Source organism: Sturnus vulgaris, chromosome 3 (assembly GCF_052056855.1).
Source record: "Sturnus vulgaris isolate bStuVul1 chromosome 3, bStuVul1.hap1, whole genome shotgun sequence".
Classification (NCBI taxonomy): Eukaryota; Metazoa; Chordata; class Aves; order Passeriformes; family Sturnidae; genus Sturnus; species Sturnus vulgaris.
Window position 1 is genome coordinate 2,114,825 of NC_142245.1, and position 18,388 is coordinate 2,133,212.

At 36.8% G+C, this 18,388-nt stretch overlaps 1 protein-coding gene across 8 annotated transcripts in view; it reads right to left on the reverse strand.

Annotated features, from left to right (window-relative positions):
• The window catches only part of SLX4IP (SLX4 interacting protein), an 84,081-nt gene that overhangs the window by 56,554 nt on the left and 9,139 nt on the right, over window positions 1-18,388 (reverse strand). Inside the window, exon 4 of one of the 8 annotated variants that reach the window (XM_088162794.1) lies at window positions 11,405-11,539. The exons of 6 other annotated variants lie outside the window; for them this stretch is intronic. The gene's annotated coding sequence lies outside the window, so the exon portion shown is untranslated. Of the gene's footprint in view, window positions 1-1,568; window positions 1,687-11,404; window positions 11,540-18,388 lie in introns of those variants that run through there. One more of the 8 variants, XM_088162796.1, reaches the window with a different exon arrangement.

Below are 18,388 nucleotides of genomic sequence, written 5' to 3' on the forward strand. Positions count from 1 at the left end.
TTACAGCCAGTAATAAAAAGGTTTGAGGGCCTTTTTCAGGCATTCATCTTGTTAAATGATTTTCACAGGTTTTCCCATACAAGCTTTATATGCTGTATTTTAATGCTAATCTCTATTTTAATGCCAGATTTTAAAGCATCAACAAAAGTTCACCAAGTATGTATTGGCAAGCTGCTGATGGATTTGTTCAGCATGAAAAGAGCCACTATACAAGAGGGCTGAGGAAATTACCAATGTACCACCTGATTTTAGGTGCTTCTGCATATACCACAAAATGAAGTGCAATAAAAATTAGGTGGAGACACCACCCTCTGTATCTTCTGATGTAAACTTTGTCAGAGGAAATAAAACCAGATGTCAGATAGCATGAAAACAAAATTTACCAGCTTCCTGTAAGGTGAAGCAGAGGCAAACCACAGTGTTTGTTTCACAAGGTAACGTGCCCATTGCTGGGATGAAGGAGCAGCAGTTCTCCAGCACATGATGCACCCACAAACATATTTCTGATTTATTTGTCCAACAGCTGCAGGGATGGGCTGACTTTTCTCTCACAAAAACAGATCAGGGAAGTGAGGGCAGGTCCTGTGCAGAAAATTATTCCATGTGTCCAACTTTGCAATTATTTCAGATTCCTTTTTATTCTAAGACACAAGGTCTCACCTGCTCTGAAATTCCCTTCCTTCCCTGCCTCTCCTGAAAACTTTACCTACCACAGCACACAGCTACTGAATGGGGAAGGAGGCAACACAAAACCAAACCCAACATCTGCAGCCCATGTTTCAATATAAAATATTTGCAGATGCTAAATCTTTATGCCAAAATAATTTAACAGATTAAAGATAAAAATCTGATCATGTGCAGTCAATGTAAGACAAATATATAAAGCAAAACTATTTTTATTTGCTAAAAAGTATAGCAAGCCAAACTCCTTAATATTGTTAAATGTACTGAAATGGTTGAAATGTTGCATTTTCCAAGTACGTAAAAGAAGTACTTTTAACTCTGTGTTTTAACTAATTTGTCTAAACCCAGCCAGGAAAGTTTCAGAACAGCAAGAAAGCTTTTTCAGAAACAGCATAAGAAAAAAAAGTGACTCATGCTGAAAAAGGCATATTACAAAGTGACACCCTTTGGACAAAATCCTTCTATTAAGTGGGAGCATATTAAGTCAACACAGGGCAGAAGAAGAGGAAAGTTCAACAAAATATTCAAAGCTTTATGTACAAAGGTACAACAGATGAGTTTTTTGAAATGAACAAGTGATGCTCTAAATCTTACTGCTGAAAAAGCAGAATCAGATGATGGAGAAAACATCATATTTGAAAAAGATGAACAAAAACCTCAAGGAATTACCAGCTGGCAAGCAAAGGGATATAATTTTTTTTTAATGTCCAAGAAAAAAAAAAAAATCATTTAATCTGGCATTGAACAGAGTATATAATAAACAGCCTTTATGCTTAAAGAAAAAAAGAACAGGAACAACGATCAATTTATAAAAATATGTAAAATATGAACACAGCTGAATGCTGAGGAGCTGGAGAAAAGCAGGAATGGATTGTGAAAAGTACCTGGTGGAGTGTTTGTCACCAGAAAGGCTCCTGGGACTGGAATATAAGCTGCTAAGGAAGCTTTTTCCCCATTTGTCTGTCCTTGCTGCAGACTGCCTCCATCTTACACCTCCCACATGTTAGCACCAAGCAGAGATGAACAGGTTTAACTCTCCCCTACCTGAAACAGTCTGGATTAACCATCTGTTTTAAAATGCATCCTGAAATCTGCAGAGTTTGACAGAAATAAATAGGAAGTGACTATTTCTCTATCTCTCCTAACAAACTTAAGTGGTAACCTCTGGGAGGAGAGAAGGGCAATGAGAAGCAGGTGGGGGATGACAAGACCTTAACTTAAATCAGATGCAGCTCCAAAAATGCACCTGACTCTGCTCCAAGCTCAGGCCTCCAGGAGGCCCCAGTAACCCATCCCTGACCTCTAAGGAAGGCAGGTGAGCACAGCATTAGATTGCACAGGTTAATCAATATTTATTTACATGCCCCCAGCAGGCACACCAAAGATTTCTAATTCATAAAAATCAATCCTTCTGCAAATACTCCTCTTCCCATAACTCAGTTTCTGAAGTTGGGAAGTGTTGATCATTTTTCTTCTAAAAATTAATTAAAATCAGTTAATTGACTCCAGTCTCTTCCAGTAGGGGAAAGGAAGATCCAAACAAAGTGTGATTGTTTCTAACATGAAAACAAACATTTAAAGAAACAAATTCAGTACTTTACATAAGTAGAGCTTAATCTCTGACTTTGTCAGTTTCTGTAATTCTTTTTCACACTAAGTGCACTGATAGGTATTATATTCACATGTGGTCAATCACATCATGAAAACCCAAGGAAAAAGACTTGTGAAAAACACATCATGGGTAACACATTGCTCATTTTCACCTATTATGAAGAGTAATAGAAACAACATGCTCCCAAGATTTAAGAGAAGCTCCATTTTATAGATGGTAAGGACTGATTTTTTCTCAAAAAAAAAATTTCTGTTTCAATGGGGTGAAAAAAGCTTTTGCCTTAAAGAAAAAATTACGTAATTTTAGTACAGTCAAAAAGGACTACCAGTACCTAGGATTTCAACTGCTATTTGGGAATGCCTTTCTTAAAAGTTTAAGATTTACATTTCAAAGCCTTTGTATTATTTTTTCCCAAGTTTCCCGTGGATTATGTTACTAATTGGAAATATGTTGGAAATATTTCCCACAATTATGTTTAGAAAAATTCCAGTGATAATTAGCACCAATCCTCATACATGTGGAAATCATTAAAATCACTGAAAATTATAAACAGCGTTGATTTTATGCAACAAAATGTAGACATTAAGTATGTAAAACATTGTATTGGGCCCATACTGACCCATATGCTTTGACAGCAACAAGTCTACAGAAACAAGTTAAAAATATAAACAAATGATACTTTCCTAAGCAGATGTATTAAACTTTTGTCAACATGAAACCCTGGGTTTTTTATCTCATAGGCTGCATCTCTATTTGGAAGTCATCAGTGATTGTTTTCTCCCAGAATTTGTTATAAAACTGCTTGAATATTTACATCCATGACATGCTGTGACAAATCCAATCACACGTGCACAAAGAATCACATGTTCTAGTTCATTTCAAATCCTCATGTCATTCAATATTTGGAGACTTTTTGCACAACTGCATTGGAACCTTTCATAACTCAGGTCCTTTACAAATACAGCATCTGCCCAGAGTTCCCTGTTTGACTCCAGCACTGCCTTCATCCTTCAGCCAGGGAATCTGTGCATGGACCTTCTTTTTCAGCTCACTTCAACAGCCTTTGGTGAAGCACCTTGTCAATCACTTCTGGAGGATCTGAATGCCTTATGGCAACCAGAATTCCCTGTTCTTACATTCACTCACTCCTGTAAAGATGCCAGAAGGCTGTGATTCATGACTTCTATTTACAATGGGTGTTTTGACTTTTTCCCTATGTATTACACTGATCCTGATATCCATTCATTCTGCCCCACTGGAGTTTGTGCTAATTTGCCCAACACAGATGTCAGACATTGAACTGACCACTTTCCATTCCTATCACTCAAGGCACTCTCACAAATGTGGAGCAAGGATTGTTTAACAAGAGCAATTTAACTAAAGCTAAATAAATTAATAAACTATATTGATACCTGTTGTTTCTTTTGCAGCTGAGAACATTATGATAGTGGAGAATTCATTTCCAAAGTTAATGTATGTGTTTCAAAAAGGTCAGCTTTTTAACATATTAGTAAATAGCAAAACTCTACAAACACAACTTAGCACCTTGTCCTGTTGAGGGCAAATACAGAGAATCATGCTTAAGCTAATGCCTTGTCCTTCAGAAAGCTTATTATACTTAATTTGTTCTCCAGATTCCCCCATAACGAACCAAACTGGTGGGGAAAAAAAACCACTTTCTGTAAAACAGTCCCTTGAAATTCTTATTTTTATCATTTTCTATCAAAAAATACATATATTTGTACATACACCAGGTTCTTTTTCTCCCTGCTCCATCTGTAACCATAGGTCACCTAATTCTTGCATGGGATATTTCCTGAATTTAAATTCAAGACTTTCTCCACACCTGCCAAGGTCAAAATTCCTCTTTAAGGCATCTTCTAAACAGGCAAGGGTTACAGTAAAGCTGACAGCAGAAAGCAGCTCAATAAATTCAGCTATGCCATCTATTATCAGGTATCTGAGATGTCACCTGGCTGAATTAAATCTTGCTTAATTGCAATGTTTCTGTCTACCCAGCAAGATGTTAAAATGGAAAATTAAAACTGAATTACTTAACATGTCTGCAGCACACCTAATTTTCCATAACCTGTATGCACCTGCTTAGCTCTCCAAGGATGGAAGAAACAGAGTTTAAAGGCAACAAACTTCCCTGCTTGCTGTACTGAAACTGAATGCCTATAATCAATAAAAACAAGAGAACCATCATTGTCAACTGCTTCATTTCTCCTGAGGAGTAAGCAAATCATTACCATCAGTTCCAATACTGCTCCTCTGAAAAATGAAATTTTGAGACTGATGCAGCATTTGCATTAATAAAACCAGTGCATTTTACTTTACACAAAGCAACAGTTGGTTGCTAGAAATGTAAAAACTACACCCAGATTACACTCCATGCCAACAAAAACAACTGTTCCTTAGCTTGCTAGTCCTTTTAATTTATTGCCATGGCATGGAGATATAACTCCTATTTGTAATCAACAAAAATAAAATAAAATATTGGTGCATCAGCCTAAGAGAAGACTTTTTTCCTTGCTTGCTCTGGTTCTGGTCTATATCACTCTCAGTTCCCAAGCCTCTTTCCACCTCTCCTTATCTCAGCCTTCATTTTCCCACTGTCAAAGCCTGTTTTTCCAGGAAGGAAAGTTATGGTAAAGATGAGGAATATTGTTCAGCACCTCTTTGCCCTTTGGCACTGCTATCAAACACTGGGATTTTATCTGCCACATTAGCAGAGATCTTACAAAAAACACATTCCTTTTTGTATAATGTACATGGTGGTCACTCAAACAATAACCAGTAACAGATGTCTGAAGTGAGGAGAATGGACTATTTAAATAGAACTTTATAAATTCTGATGATCCCTTCCCAGATTTGAGACCTTGACACTTAATTTATAACTATCAGTATGGCCCTATCCTTCCCTTTGTGTGTTTATTTCTAGTTCCAACTCGGTAAAGATCTTTTGCCCATCATGCCTTAAGTTTCTCTGTGACCTTGCAGATAATCTTACCCTCAACTTGCCTTCATTTAACAGTGTAGAGATAAAAATGAAAAAAAAAAAACCTCTGCAAAGAATTCAGCACCCAAATAAGGAATTCTGTCAGGGCTATGAACTTACATGCTTATATAAAATTACTGGTTTCATTCAGTACCCTGCAATGACCATCTGGGAAAGTTTTTCTTTCAAAGGAAACACAGAAGTATGAAAGAAATGTAACCTGCCAGAATCCACTGAAGTTTTGATGGTACAAGATTTGTACTTAGGTCTGCTTTCCAGGGGTTTTCAAACAGTGCTCTCACTCAATATGCATGGGAAATTAAGTAGTAACTGCTTTAAATATCCTTACAGTTCAATATTACAAGAAAGAATGTTAGAATTGGAATTTTAGAAGAAACTTTTCTATGAATCTATAGCTGTAAACTTTATCTGCCAACAGCATTTTCACTCATATCAAACCAGCAGAAATAAAGGCCCATATGCATAAAAAAGCAGATTTTAAGACTACTGTCTTTATAATGCTGCATTATGATTAATTACCTTGTTTTCACAGTCCCTTTTAAGATAATAATTTCTGTATGTACTTGCGGATACAGATGCTTAAAAAATATATTTTTAAAAAATGTCATTAATGATCCATCTCACTAAAACAAAGGATATCACCAATAGTACAAACAATGGAAAAGAACAGATTTTTAAAAGACATGGTCAGATTCTGCCATTCTAAGAGCTCTGCAGAGATGCAGAACAAGTTTACAGACACACACAGAGACTGTCAATTGTTGTACTTGTGAACAAAACATATCCTTGGGTATCTTTAAGCTTGTAGATCCAGAGTTTTAAATTTTGGATAAAAATAAATTTTGGATAATAAAATTAACAATAATCCCAGAAAACATGCAACTCCTAACACTTTAGAACTTTGCAATCAGTAATTAATTTCAAGATCATTTGTAGGGAATAGACTTCCCCTTTCTTCTAAAGGCAATACAGCAGTGGGATTTACCCTGTGCAGGCAGCAGATAAATAGATTTGTGAAGTATTTCTTCAACTGCCAGATCATATTACAGGGCAAAAAAGTTGTTTTCCTTCCTGGTACAATATTCACCTGTACCCACTCCACTGGAAATACATTGTGCTCAGGAGACCAGGCTGACAAGAAAAAAAGGCCTCTTTGTATACAGCAGTAACATTTCTGATGGAACTGAAGCAATGCCTACCAGAAGTCAGGAAATTGATATGAAAACACATGACAGCAGATGCTACAAATATAATGTGATTTCATTAATTACAAAACCCAACCCTGTCACACAATTTTAAGTGTGAAAACCACAGGAGCAAAACCAAAGGATGAAGCTTGACAGGCTGCAAAAATCACCTGCCAAAGACAAGACTGTGTCAGCTAAGGAACTTTAACAATATCTGCAGAGCTAGAACAGCTATGGATGAGATTTTACTTCTACAAGTCTGCATCTATTTTAAGAGCCACATAGGAAAGAGTATGCTGGATAAATTAAGTTTAAAAACTTACATTTTTTCCCATGAATTTCAACAGGCGAAAAAAAACAAACCAAAAAAACCACACCTGCTTTACAGATTGAGAGGGAATTACCCTTTGGAAAGCAACAGTTCATTTTTTAATTTAAAAAATTGATAGTGTGTTAGCTGCATAACTGTCTTTGGTAAAAGGAATGAAGGAACAGAGATGGCAGCACATGACAGATTACAGCTCCTGGATGTCAGGAACCACAGAGACAGGAACAAGTGATCACACCATCCATTTCATCTGATTCACATTAATAAGAGCAAGACAAAAAAAGAAAAAAAAAAGACTTGGCTTTAACATATCCAAGAACAGTATTAAGCTTTGTTGTCACCTATGGCCATATATTTATATATTTGCATTATTTTTTTGCTTGAATTTCGTTACAAAGTTGCACTCAGGGCTTTTTAACAACATGGAAAGACAAGCATTTGTAAATAGCAAAGGCAGCAAAAAAAAACGTTTTATTCAACAATGAATAAGACCTACTGTGTTGCTAAGGGACACAGGTAAATGAAGAGGAAATATTTCCTTATTTGCCTGATAAGAAGAATGAACTCGTGATCTACTGCAATGCAATTAACATCAAAGAGAACAATAGAGATCAGGGTGTGTAAACATTTTAATTCATTAATATTAATGATTATAACACTGTAGGAGTGCTAGATGCTCCAAATGTTGCTGGCTTTAAATTTTTTCAATATGCCCTTCAACCTCCCTTCATTAGGTTTTCAGAGAAACACTGCAGAACCCACAACAAAACTTAGATTTCATCAACCAAGTATTCCTCAAAAAATTCAGGTAAATATACAAATATTTGGAAGCAATAATGAGAAATACACCTTTTTATATTAAATATTTTATGTATCTGTATAAAAATGGACAGAGTGAAGCAGTGCTATAATAAAACACAATCACAATATCCTACAGAAAGAATTCCAAAAAGACCAAGGACACCACACGTGCTCCTTGATGACTGCAAGTACATTTATGAAGTTAAACAATCTCTGAATATGACCTTGGAAAGGGCAGGTGGAAAACTGATTAAGGAAAATCTGCCATCTGGTGACACATTGACTCCCAGAGGGAAATGGGCAGGATTGGAAGCCCCACAGACCTCTCCCCTGACTGGATCAATACAATTAATGTGCAGGAAACCATCAGCCTTATTTTGGATTAGTAGTGGGGAAGGATAAAACATTTTGCCATTCTGTGACACCTCAGGGGCTTTAGGTTCTCCTTCTGGGGTGCAAAGGGGAACACGAAATATAAAACAGACAATTGTGCCCATCATCCCTCAAAATTTGCACTTTCCAACACCTGGATATTCCTGATCTTGTCCCTGTTCCAAGTGGCTGAAAACAATTCATCTTATCACTCGAGGTTTTTCATCACTTTGAGTATCATTTACTACTTCTAATCCTAATCTCATGATCAAACCACTATTAATTCCTGTTTTACTCCTGCTGCTCCATACCTTGTCTTGTTCCTAACCTTCTCTACACCTTTTAGTCCAGTTCTCAGCTTGACACTGCCTGCACATCCCTGCTCCAGCACTGACATCCAGCATTCATTTTTAACTCATTCCTGCTCCACTGCTCTCCTATCATCAGTCTCTGTTCCTCACACAAACCACTGAATATCCCTGCAGCCCCTTCCTGTGCCAGCTGCCCCCAGGCTCTCAAGGATCTTCAGCAGATTTTTTGCTTTTTGTTGTTTTATCATTTGAATTTTGTTTAAATAAATCATCCCACCCTATCTCCCCCCTTCTCATCACCAGTGCAGCAGGGCCCACCAAGATCACAGGAGATTCACTGTCACTAGAGGGTTTTCCTAAATGAAAAGTCAATCTAAAAACTGATTTTCTCAAAGGTGTGTAACTTAGTGGGGAGATACCCAAACCAAGGGAAAAGAGCTCATCACAAAACTCCATTTCAAATTACTTCTTCTTAAAGCCTGGGATTTGTTACCATGAAAAAGACTTGGATACATAGCTGGTAGATATGTCCACAATAACACCTTTGCAGGGAAAAAAAAAGAGTAAAAAATTCGACTATTTCGCTAAACAAATTCTTAGCATGAAATTTGTAATTTAAGTTAAATGCTTAAAATCTTGGAAAACAAAACTGGTATCAAGAATTTAGTTTCAACTAACTGATATAGATCATTTTGCTGCATCACTTTGTAATTTATATTTATCATGTTTTCATCAAAGGAAATGAAACTAGGCCAGACAGCAGAACAGGAATGATGAAACATATAGATTGTCCTTATTCATATGCAGTTTAGGAGAACAGTATCTTAGGGTTTTACTGGGCAAGAGATTGATTTAAATTTTAACAAAACATCTCATTTGAGTGGTGCTTAGAAATGGCAACAGAATTTATGCAGCAGAGAGCACTTAAGTCTTAAAAACAAAAATATAGTGATCTACAAACTGAAAGCTTTCCTAATCTCCTGCAGTAATATTGACACATTTATTAAATACTTTATAATATTGACTTTAAAAAAGCAGGTTTGCCTTTTAAGAGTTTCATGCAGAAGCTTATTCTGTCACCTATCCCTAAAACTGAACTCTCCCTTATCCATATTACAGTATCTGCATTTCGAGATTTTAAAAGTCACTTTTCTGGATTGGTGTGCCATTAGTTTTCCACTTAAATAAAATACTCATAGAAAAACAAACACTTCAGAATTGTACAAATTCATAGGAAAAGCTCAGGTTTTAAGCAAGTGCCCCTGAGATCACAGAATTAATTAATGGCAATCTTCTGAGGACCAGTGATAAGTTTAACTGATTTTACAGCCTACTTCTAACTAAACAAAAAAATCCTTACCAAAGGTCTGCACATTTGTCTGGTAAGTTTGGGAGTTTGTTCTTTTTGTTACTTGCAAAACCTCAAAAATACATTGAAACTAAATTCGTAAACACGTTAATAAATTATCTTTGAGAACAGAGATAAAGGCACTATATAAACCCAAATATTTATTACTTGAACAGATATGTTGTCCATTAAAATGCTTTTATGCCATCTTACTCTTAATTAGCTCCATATATACATATCCATATGAAGAACTTGTCTATCAGAACTTGGAATGCTCAGTTCTTTGTGATGAAAATGATATGGCACTGAGATAATATTGCACATGACCACTGCACTTGTAGTTCCTGATGGTAAGAAGAATGCTGAAAACATTCATTAATTACACAAAAATTAGCAAAACAAAAGTTCCCAGCTATGCTGAAGCCATGCCAGGTTTCACAATAACTGAGGCTGAAAGAGATGTACATTCCTGTCCCTATAGCTAAATTCCTGTCAAACAGTAGCTACAGAAGGTTATTTAATGTGTTGTACCCGTGCCTATCAATATCAAACAGGTATAAACACAATATTTATGAAAATTATTGCTCCAATGGCCCTTTGAAGGTCCCAAAGCCAGCTGGGGGAAAAAAAAAAAAAAAGTCCTTTGTTTTACTAAAACCACAGTGATGATGCAAAATAACTCTTTGATCTATTATATATTTGAAAGCACTAAGCTAAATGCAGACAGTAATTGCTAACAAATCCCAGTAGTAAACAAACCAGTCTCACATTTTACATATTATCAAGAGGCTACAGAATTAATGGTTACAGCCAAAGAAATGTTGACACAGTTGCAGATTAAGCCTTAACATGCTGATCATGTTAAAAATACTGCACAAGAAATATTTTTCCACTTTGTAAAAAGCCAGACTGTTTACATGTGTAAGTGGCTGGAGATCTTGTTGTCTGTGTGTGGTCTTAACATTTCAGTATCATAACTATGAATATAAAGAGAAGCAGCATGAAATAACCTATTATACTTAAAACCAATGCCAGACTGCAAATATTAGAACCTCTGAGATTTGAGTTTCTGAAAACAAGCATTACAACATACATGAACCTACGTACAAAGTTTTAACTTCCTTTTCTAAAAGTAATTAATAATAAAAAAATTGAAACAAAGCTTTGCTAAAAGTAAACAGAGAATTCGTATTTCACAAAAATTAAGTTTCCTTCCCTTTACATTGCTTAGAAAAGAAAAAAAACAAACCAAGAAATGAAAAATAATAAACATCATCATTGCAAAAAATTGAGATTTTCTGAAACTATGGAAATTTCACTTGTTTTTTCATGTAAATTATATTAAATTACTCTAATTTTTATGCAAATGTAACATAAATAACAGCTCTAGTTCCTATTTGTCTTAAACCTCTAATCTGCTGCTTCTTAGCTGATTTTTGCTACAAATTGCTGTTACTAATTTACTTAGGAATCACTGGGAAAATCTCCTGCAACAATTTTTTTTTTTCTTTTTAATAAAAGCAAAGCCTTCCAGAGGAAAGAGAGCATTGTGGAATCATTAAGAAGATGCAAGCTCCCTGTACTACAGAGAGACCAAGAAGTAGCTTTGCCATTCACAAACAGCTAAGGACTGCCAATAGGAAAAGGGTATCAAACTGTCCCACCTTCCCACTCCCTCTGTCTAGCAATCAAAATGTAATTTTATAAGGCAAGTATGCAGAATAAACAAAAATACTTACTTCAATCACTCAATGCAAGAACTCTCAGTATTTTTCACACTAATGGACATTTCTTGCCACAGCCAGCAACAGAAAACAGAGGCACTCATCCTTCCAGCATCTATCTGTGAACCTCACTACCCATGGCTGAAATTCCTAAGATTTCAGTGGAAAAAAAAAATTTAAAAAAAGAAGGGTTGAATGTACAATATTGCATCAAGAAAGCATCTGTCCAAAGGTTTGAGACAGATTTCTGGTCCTGTTGTTCATTTGCATATGTGGGAAGGTGAAGGGGGAAGGAGAATACCCTATTAAGTTTCCCCATGCTTACACCCTATTGATAATTTGATAATTTAATAAGTGCACAGAAAGTAAAGTTCTTCAAAACAGTTTCTTCTCTAAAATTACAGGATTAAAGTTAGAAGAGAGAAAAATCAGGAATATAATGAATGAGCAGAATTAACACTGTGGGATCATTCTAATTCCATTTGGGACACACATCCCTCATGAGGTTGAGTTTCTGTTCCACAAGCATTTAAGAAAAATAAACATGTCACTAAAAGTCTTGAAAAGTACACTTCCCAAATTAGAGAAACGATCAAGGAGCCAATAGAAAAGAAATATATATGAAGGGTAATTCACTGCAAAAACAAACTGCAAATGACCCTTGAAAGGGGTCCTCCTGAGCTTCCTGGAGGAAGCAGCATGGCTCTGTAACCAGGCAGAACTGCAGTGCACTATCCCCACTTTCCACTCCCAGCGAGGGAGATCCAAGCAGCATTACGGGATGTCCACAGCTACACTGACCTGTCAGCCTGCCTATTGGAGCCTGGCTGCTGGCACCTCTATTTTTTGGTAAATAAAGCATTATGATGCACATTTCTTCAGTATGGAATTATTTGTAAATATTCAGCTTTTGCTCTAGTCCAGAAATATTAATGGACAGCTGCAAACAACAAAGGAAGGCTCAAGAATTCATTTTGTACGATGCCAGACTGCAAAACCTTCCTGTGGAAGTCACAGAGGGAAACTCCAGAACACACAAGCATTCAGTGGCAAATTGCTTTTCTCTACAGGTAGCAGAGTACTCATTCCAATCCCATCACCTGTTCATTTGCAATCTGCTCCTCAGGAAGTTAATGGCAATTTTTTGCATTTTTATGCTTATTATCTGCAATTTAAAAATTGACTCTCTTGCAATTCTACAGCAGCTGTACAGGTGACAGCTTTTGTCACAGTTGCTCCCAGCCCGTAGGACAGACCTTCCACAGCCTGTTCCTTTTCACTTTACTCCTTTCCCTAGTTCTGATTTTTAAACCTCCTTACAGTGCTGCTGTAAACATGACAATAACAGCAAGGGAGATCTTTGCTGCTGAGAATGAGCCCTCACAGAAAGGAATTTTCATAGTGTTTTCACTTTGTGGAAAAAGCTGGAATCCTCACCCTGAATACGCAGCCCACAAGAGAACTACAAAACCTTGCTGGTTTTCACCACACTAGTAAGGTAATAGGTAATACAACATTTCAACTGAATTATATTTTAACAATTTGGACTGATGTCTAACCATTTTAACATTTAAACAAATAGCATATGGACATTTTGAGGATATCCAAAGCATTACTGAGAACACAAACTAATCTAAACATCTTGAGGTCACTGAACTGACTTGCAGATGGTCAAATGAGAGAAATGAACAGCCACTTGCTGATCAGGGCCTAAGCACCAAATCTGTGTGGCAACCCAAAGAGAAAGAAGGGGTAATTCAAAAGCAAGTACCAACATGATGGCAGCCAGCAGCAGCAGAGATAATTTGGATTTGGGCAGTACCACAGAGGATGCTCTTGGTGAATGAGATTACGTTCCTAAGTACCATTACTTTCCCTTTTCTGAAACTACCACTCGTGGCAAGTTAAAATCACCAGTATCTCTGTAGATAAAATTTTTGAAGTATTCACTCCTTCTAAACTAGTTTTAGATTTACAGTCTACAGTGAAGATCAAATATTCTATTAGATTTTAAGAGTCTGTGGTCATCACTGGTACTCCTAACACTTTGTAACAGCTCAAATACCCTGGCCTACTTACAAATCTGGCCAGCTTAATTTTCTCTGCCTGGAGTGTGAATGCTGCCTCATATTGGTAGATAAAAACCAGCTACCTCACCTTGTCACATCACTGCAAGAGAGCTTTAAGTGTTTTGTAGGTGTACAGTTTGAAATGCTGTGAGATTCCTCGATGCTTGCAAAAGATAAAAAAAAGGCAGGTTCTAAGGATAGCCAAGTATAATTTCACTTCTGAACTTAAAATATTTTTCTATTGCATTCTTCATCACTGGATTGTTCCTTTCTAAAATCTGTATAATAGGAATTTACAAAACCAGATTAAATCCCAACAGTTCCTACATGCTTAATAATGCAGGCCTCTCCAAAATAGCAACAAATGAACCATCTCTAATAACCCTACAGAAAATGGCTTCAAATTAGCAAAGAGTTTTCTGAACTATGTAGAATATGCTGAGCATCTGTAATTAAATCTCTTTCCAGTTCATAATCAAAAAGTACCCCTAGTTGTATTCTCCAAATATTCAACAAATCAAAATTCCTGCCAATTATCAGGGTGAAGGGATATAGACAAAGACACATTTTCCTTAACATTTTTTTGTCCTTTGAGGTCATCTCTACACACCACCAAACAATAAGAGCAAAATTAAATATTCAATTCAATTTACCGAAGCGCACATAAATTGACATATAAACATCTAAAACTAGTGACAAAGTCTATCAATTTTCTGACGAAATCTATAAACTAATGTTGCTCTTTTATTCCACCCATGGCAGCCAATGATTTAATCACTGATCTCTGCTTTTCAGCTATTTTTTGTTATGCTCCAAGCACCCTGTAGTCACTGCTTGAGATGAGAATACATTGTTGTTTGATTGCTTTTTTTAAATTACGGGTTTCATTTTCAACTTTTGATGTGTCAGGCTTAATCCTATCATCCAAGTTGTTTGTAAATTCTCTGAACCATGGATTGTGACTGTGTCAGTTTAACACCCAGGCAAATGAGAACCAGAGACTTGCAGACAATACCACGAAGGGAATGAATAACTCTTTGTAGGCTTGTTTTCCACTGCTGAAGATTACCTTATTATGGAAGGGCAGCACACTCTGGTCCAGCTCCAATGACTCTCCTTCCTATTTTTATGCAACAGGAATGTCAAAATAAAGAAGGGAAAGTTATATTCTGCATGACCCTTCTAACTGTCACATCCTAGGATCTTGGCATTGAACAGATCCTCTTTAATGGCCCAAGAGTTAGCTCTTTCCCAACTCTGAAGTTCAGCAAATATTTTCTGCTCAGATCTATACATTGCCCTTCTCTCAGACTTTATCTGTATGATACAAAGCAGGATAAACCACAGCCATGTATATTTGGTCCATTATGAGTGCTATTAAATCACTGGGATATTCAATGAACAAAGACAATCCTCAGAGTTTATAACATTGGCTCAAGCTTGAAAGGCTGTATTTAACTATACCTTATATAAACTACTGTTTCACCAGCTGAGTAGTGTCAGATATGCCAGGCATCATAGTAATTCCTGGAAACTAAGCAGGGACATGCAAAGAGGACCTTGCACACAGAACAGAGCTTAGTTTGGCTTACTTATTGCATAACTTTTTAGAGTAAAATGAGGATAGAATTATTGAAGTGACTTTACAAACCTCAGTCATCAACGATGTGAAAATGCTGAGAAAATGTTCTGTGGCTATGACACATTTTCTTGGGTGGAAACCACTGTGTCACTCTTCCTTATCTCTGTTCTCACTCTCCCTCGAGCCTAACAACTGACTATTCTCCAACCAGCTTTGATGCAACATTTTTACAATGATTCTCCACTTGAATGCTATCTCATAGTACATGGCAAGTTACACAGAAAAAGGAATAAAATCTCAGCTTTGCCAAAGCTTGGAGATTCAGGATTTCCTGCAAGACGATCTGTCTGTAAAACATACCTATAGCAAAAACAACTAAGAACCCTCAGAGAAGGTCAAAGACAAAAAAGTACAAACCCAAGAAAGATGGCACTTGCCCTTAAGACTTCATAAATGGACCCTACTTCCCCAGCAAAGTGTACACAGCCAACAGGAAAACACTCATGAAGATTTTGGTTCAAAACATCAGCACATGATCTAGATGAACTATTTTTTCCCACTTTCCCATGTGAAAAGCTTTCAGTTAGTTACACACACTGCTTGTAATAAGAAGGCAGAGTTGCCTCTCGTGTAGGCTTCACTCAAAGCCCTGCACTCCTTGAAGCAGAGAAATAAATTTCACATGCAAAGGGCCAGACACCACAGCTTGGCAAGAGCCACCTTCACTCAGCACATCTCTGTATGAGTAAATGAACATACACAGCTGATGTGACTCCTGTGTGATAGAAAAAGGTGTTTATTCTTGCTTTCACTTGGCCAACCAACATCACACAAAAGCAGAAGTAGATGGGTTCTGTAAAACACACCACCACACAACAGCAGAAGGGCCCAGTACTGACACACACTAAAAAAGTTGTGTTCTGCAGTAAAGGCTCTCTTCTGTCAATCAAGAGATCTCTTCACTCCATTTTGGGGCTTGTATTTCAAAGGGTTTTTAACGTTATTACTTGATTTCTTTATTAAATCTGCAACACTTGGCCTTCCCATTACAACACTGCTTGTGGTAATGAAAATGGTGGAAAGGTATTCAGGGAAAAACAACCACCACCATACAAACAAGCCATGACTTTCCATATGTAATTTGTTGACAAAGTCTGCATGACTGATATTAAAACAGCTAAGAAATCTATCTTACTTCTACTTTTTCTTTAATATCTAATGTTAATTTTCAATTCTGATGAGACCATTCTTGTTCAAGCTAGACAAGTTTTTGGCACAAAATAAATATGTGGTGTTCATCATCAATTTAAAATTAGTCAGTTGTGACTGCAGAAGTGAAGATGTAACTAAAAACAATGTTAAAACTAAACTAACTAAAAACAATGCAGGAGTTTGCATGTTATATTTTAAAGCATAAATTACTTAGTCAACATGTGTTTATATTAGTCATTATTGTAGCAAGTTTCAATCATACATATTTGGAGGAATTTCATATGGTGACTTTCTTAAGCATTGTGTGTCAGAAATACTTCCAGTCAAAAGAGGAAACTAGATTAAAACAAAAATCATCAGTTGAACTCCTGATTATTTAAGAGTGAATGAACCATCCCACACTACCCTACATTCAAATCCTTGTTGAGAATCCTTTTCTGCCTTATAACATAAAATCATCCACATCCAAGTCTAATGTAACAGGGGTTTTTTTCATATTTCTATTTTAATTGACCCATCCTTTCATAGTCCCTGGGGAACCACAAGTCACCAACGCAGAGGATTTAATTTTACTCATTTCATACTGGAATTAAAATAAAGTTATATTTTATTATTTGGCTGTATTACTTTCCATATTTTTCCAACCTAGCTTCCTAGCACACTGACATTATAGACAAACACAATACATTAAAAACACAGATAAACTGGACTGAGGAAGACCACTTATGGAATAAATTAGCATGTCCTTAGTTAAACTACAGTATGCTACCAGTATACTCCTAAAGGCTCTAATCCAAAACCCACTGACTCCAGTGAGGTTTGGGTCAGCTCCACTGCATAAAGAACTTAATTCAGTAGTGGTAAATGAAATCCAAAATGTATAATTTGATTAGAAATCACTTCAAGTAACACTGTGAAGAATGTTGGTGACTACTTCACAGCTCATACAGATTTTAGTTCCTTAAACTATTATTAAAAGAAGTCTGGAATTCAAAGTTTTTGCCAACCACACTGTCACACTTAATTGGGCAGCTGTCAACTCTTAGAAAATAACTGCAGCATCATCTCTTTCAGAAGAACTAGTGTGGGAAGTGAAACACTTCCATGGGAGCTAAACTTTCTGGAGTCATGGTAATGAATCTGTTTTCATCAGGTGACCATGAGTCATCATTTTATCAGCAGCTTAAAGGGTTTTCACAATAGCTGAGCGTCATCAGTGCCCATGCACAGCCACGACTGCAGCACAACAATGAAACAGGGGCCCATGTGCTGTGCTACCAACATTTAAGGAAAAGTCTGGCTACTGACTCAAGAAAAATACTGCAAAGTCACGGCTGAGTAAGTGCTGCAAGGAGCACAAAATGTCCCCAGACTGGAACACAAAATGTCCAGAAACGAAGCTTTTATTTGAGAATTGAAACTAAGCAATAATTTTGGTATTAAAAAGAGATGCCTTTTAAGGAAGTTGTGAACTGCATGGATGAAACATGAGGAAAGAATAAAAATGTGTTCTCAGTCACTCTGCTCCCTTTTTCTCCACAATCCTGTCAGAATACACTATTACATCAAATACTGAGATAGCTCCCATATACTAGAATCTATCTACCTTGACCAAAGTAAGGAGAGGCTACATGAAAAATTATCAAAATCATTATAATAAATGTTCATTATCATAACCTCAAGAGCAAAATCTGCATCACAAAACTGTTTGTACCAGGTACTGCACGAAACCTGGATCCCTTTACCTCCCAGCCTACTAACCTCCATCTGAACCCACTGGAAAGAATTGAAGAATTTCACCTACAGCACAAGCTGAAGCCTCTCCCAGGACCTAAAGACACTCGGTGACCCCATGCAGCATCGCTGCTAAGCCCTCATGTTTTGCTGGACTCAGGGAGATTCAAGTCTAAGTTTCCCATCCTTTCCTCCTTCAGGGCTGGACTCTGGGGTCAAGCAGGCAGCATCACCAGCATCTCCACAGAGCAGAACAGCAGAGGTGTAAAATCTGGTAGTGCTGGTCAGAAACAGAGCACATGGCAAGTATCAGGGAACTTACATCTTGGAATTAATTAGATTTTAAAAGAAAAAGTTACTTAGTATGGTGGGTATTTAGAATCCCATATCACTGCCACAGCA